This window comes from Orycteropus afer, unplaced genomic scaffold, assembly GCF_000298275.1.
Source record: "Orycteropus afer afer isolate SDZICR_OR568_19922 unplaced genomic scaffold, OryAfe1.0 scaffold00236, whole genome shotgun sequence".
NCBI lineage: Eukaryota > Metazoa > Chordata > Mammalia > Tubulidentata > Orycteropodidae > Orycteropus > Orycteropus afer.
Window position 1 is genome coordinate 3141478 of NW_006921823.1, and position 4140 is coordinate 3145617.

Sequence of the window (4140 nt, forward strand, 5' to 3'; positions counted from 1 at the left end):
GCCAAAGATGAAGAAATTAAAGATTTTTACCAACTTCTGTAGTCTGAAATTGACCAAACACGCAATTAAAATGTATTGATAATTTCTGGTGCTTAGAATACAAACATTGTAATCAAAGTAGAAGCATTGGTGGTTGGAAAACATAGCCTTGGTGATAAAAATGATATATGATAGAAATTAAGTAATAAATCCAAGGTCACACAGATGTTAAGCTTGGATCTGAAATATGAACCCAGGTGCCCTGGCTCTTATGGAAGAAGAGTAGAGTTCAGGTGTAGAGAAGGGATGGTTAAGAGGATCTTCTACTTGACCCAAATTGTTTGAATTTTAGATAATTAGAGTGCATTTGTGTGTCTTTTAGTTAATTAAGAAGAAAGGAAAGAGAATGAATTCATGGTCCAAAAGAAGGGGAGGGAAGAGTAAAGCAAGCTAGTGAGGAGGGTGAGGAAGGAAAGGTCCAAATGGGGTCTCCTTACTATTGTCAGTAGCTATAATGAGGGCTGTGTTCATGTTGTTTTTCTCTTGCTTAAAATTCTCCCTGTCCAATTTGGCCCAAATGGAAATAGCCCCAGTACTACTTCCAGTAGTATTAATCTCTAGCCAGTTGGTAGTGTCCCTCCAAATCTGATAAGTTATCTTTTTTTCCATGAACCTGCCAAGACCCTGGGCAGTGTAGGTTGTGATTTCTTGGTTCACATCAAAGTCTTTGGTCACTTCTACTCTCTTGGGAGGAGGCATAAAGATAGGAGGTTCTTTTACATTCAGCATGTCCATGATCACTGTGGCTATGGAGGTAGGAAGACTGACCACAAAGGGGGCCACGTTCTCCACTGCCGTAATAGAATGTATTGCTGCTTGGCCTCAAAATCTAAGCCCTTAGCTGTTTTCAAGATGCCTTCATTTGTTCCTGGATCTGTAACGACAACAAATTATTTCTCATTAACATTTAATATGCAGTACTTGGCCTCCTTACCATTGTCTGTAGCTATAATGAGGGCTGTGTACATGCTGTTCTTCACTTGCTCAAAGTCCTTCCTGTCCAACTTGGCCCAAGAGGAAATGGCCTCCCATGAGGTGGTGTTGGGGGCATCAGTATTAGTCACTTTGAAGTTTATGACTGTGACTTCAGCCTTGTTTTCATAAACCTCACCCTTGTAAGTGGTTGGGTTGAAGACGGGAGACTGTTGTCAGTGTCAGTGACCACAATCACAGCTGTTGCTGATGTGCTTAAGCCAAAACCTTAAAGGTCAGTAGCTTTGACAACCAGGGTATACCTGGGAACACTCTTTTGGTTTAGCCCAGTAGTGATCACACTGATGACTATTATGTCTCAGTTGGTGGTAAGCATGTTGTTGTAGGGCAGTGTATACTCTTGGCTTTCAGTGATAGAAATGATGGCAGCATTGTAAGTGTTCACATCATCATCCAAATCTGTGGCTGTGACTTGCATCACCAAGGGTCCTGGGAGAGTGCATTCCATGACAGACCCTTCAAAGATCTCTTGGGTGAATATGGGCTTGTTGTTCTGATCTACCACTGTAATCACATTCTCTATTGGGTCTTCAAATGCCTCTCCATTTGTAGATATAGCATGAGACAAGAGTGGGTAATTGGAAATTAGTTCTCTACTAGAGATTGTGTCATCATCAGCCATCCTGCTTTTCTTTCAGTAATAAACACATGGACAGGAGGTTTGTCAGGTTCTTCACATAATGCAGTAGAAAATCTCAATTTCTTTGTTCCTGCTAGATTTGATCTGAACCAGGTTTTAAGAAATGAGCCCTTTTCATTTTCTAGGCAGCTGGTAGGAGGGATAACCCACAATGAATGACTTATTTATTGCAAATATCTTTTTCAAACAACATAAATGACCACTATACATATGGACCTTGCCAAATGTAATACACGGGAATCAAATCAACTACATCTGTGCAAAGAGATGATGGAGAAGTTCAATATCATCACTCAGAACAAGAGCAGGGCCTGATCATGGAACAGATAATCAATTTCTCATATGCAAGTTTAAGTTGAAGCTGAAGAAAACTAGATCAAGCCCATGAGAGACAAATTATGAGAATAAGGATATCCTACCCGAATTTAAATACAATCTGAAGACTAGATCTGATGCACTGAACACTGGTGAACAAAGAACAGATGTGTTGTGGGGCAACATCATGGACACCATAAGTGAAAAAAGCATAAAGTCATTAAAAAGACAGGAAAGAATGAAAATATCAAAGTATATGTCAAAAGAGACTGAAACTTGATTTTGAATGTAGAGTAGATAAACAAATGGAAAAAAATGAACAGATTTCAAAAGGCAGGTCAAGAGGATAAAGTAAAGTATTTAAATAAAATGTGAAAAGAGCTGAAGTTGGAAAATCAAGGGGACAAACACACAAGGCATTTCTTAAACTGAAGGAACTAAACAAAAAATTTAAGCCTTGAGTAGTGATATTGAAGGACTTGATGGGTCAAAGATTGAACAATGGAGGAAGCATCAATAGAAGATGGAAGGTATATATAAATTCACTATACCAAAAAGAATTGGTCGATATTCAACCATTTCAGGAGGCAGTACATAATCAAGAATTGACAGTATTGAAGGAAGAAGTCCAAGCTGTACTGAAGGCATTGGTGAAAAACAAGGCTCCAAGAATTGACAAATTACCCATTGAGACACTTCAACAAATGGATACAGCACTGGAGGGACTCATTTGTACAACTGGAAGAGATTCATATTTGTGCCCATTCCAAAGAAAAGTGATCCAACCGAATGTGGAAATTATTGAATGATATCATTAATATCACACACAAGTGAAAAATATGGTTGTTGCAGTACATTGACAGAGAACTGGCAGAAATTCAAGCCAGATTCAGAAGAGGATGTTGGTTCTAATGTTCTTTGTTTTCAACCAAGATCCATCTGACATCAGCAATGATATCCCTCATCTTCCTTTAAGAAGCTTCTGGCATTCCTTGGCTCATGGCCTCTTCCATAGTCAAAACCAGCAACGGCTGGTGAGAACTTCTCATATGGACTCACTGTGACATATCCTTCTCACTCTATCTTTCCCATTTTAGGACCCATATGATTACATTGAGGAGCTCTGGTAGCATAGTGGCTAAAGCACTTGACTGCTAACCAGAAGGCTGGCGGTTCAAACCCACCAGCCACTCCTCGGAAGGAAGGTTGGGCAATCCTACTTCCGTAGTGATACTGCCTCGGAAACCCAAGGAGGGGTCACTATGAGTCGGGGCTGACTCGATGGCACATAACAACAATAACAACAACATGATTATATTGTGCCTGTCTGGATAATCCAGGATAACCTCCATTTCTTAAGATCCTCTGATTAGCAAACTTAATTTTATCTGCTATTTTAATTCCCATTTTCCATGTACTGTAATTTAAACAGATTCCAGGGATTAAGACTATACATCTTTGGATAGCCATCATTCTGCCTACCACAGAGTGACAGAATGCTTTATTTGGGTAATATGATAAAGAAACTGATGTATGAGTCAAGAGATATAAATCATAAAATAGAGAAAGAACTTTGACAAAAACAACAAAAATATGTCTTGAACTTCAAAGAGTTGAACTGAGTAACAGGCTAAAGATTGAGTGTGTTAGGTTGGATTCTCTACAGAAGCAAAACCAGTAAAACTTTGAGGGAGATATATATATATATCTATATTTTGATATTTTGAGGGAGAGAGAGAGAGAGAGAGAGAAATAAATTTATGTTAGGAAAATGGCTCACACAGTTAAAGAGGCTGGTAAGTCCCAAGTTCCTGGATCAAATGTCAGGCTGGAAGCTTTTCCTAACTCTCACAGCTATAAGGGCTGATGAGCTTAAGGTGGGCAGGCAGTGTAATGGTTTTTGACTTTGTTGTTGTTGTTGTTGTTAAGTGCTGTCGAGTCATTTCCGACTCATAGCGACCCCATGCACAGCAGATTGAAATACTGCCCGATCCCACGCCAGCCCCACAATCCCTGCTATACTTGAGCCCATCATCGCAGCCATGGTATCAATCCATATCCTTGAAGGCCTCCCCTTCTTTCGTCAACCCTCCACCCTACCAAGCATGACATCCTTCTCCAGGGAATGGTCCCTTCTTACAACATGACCAAAA

General features: G+C 39.8%; 1 pseudogene; it reads right to left on the bottom strand.

Annotated features, from left to right (window-relative positions):
* Positions 1–429: 429 nt before the first annotated feature.
* Positions 430–4140, bottom strand: part of LOC103203974 — a 151805-nt pseudogene continuing 148094 nt past the window's right edge.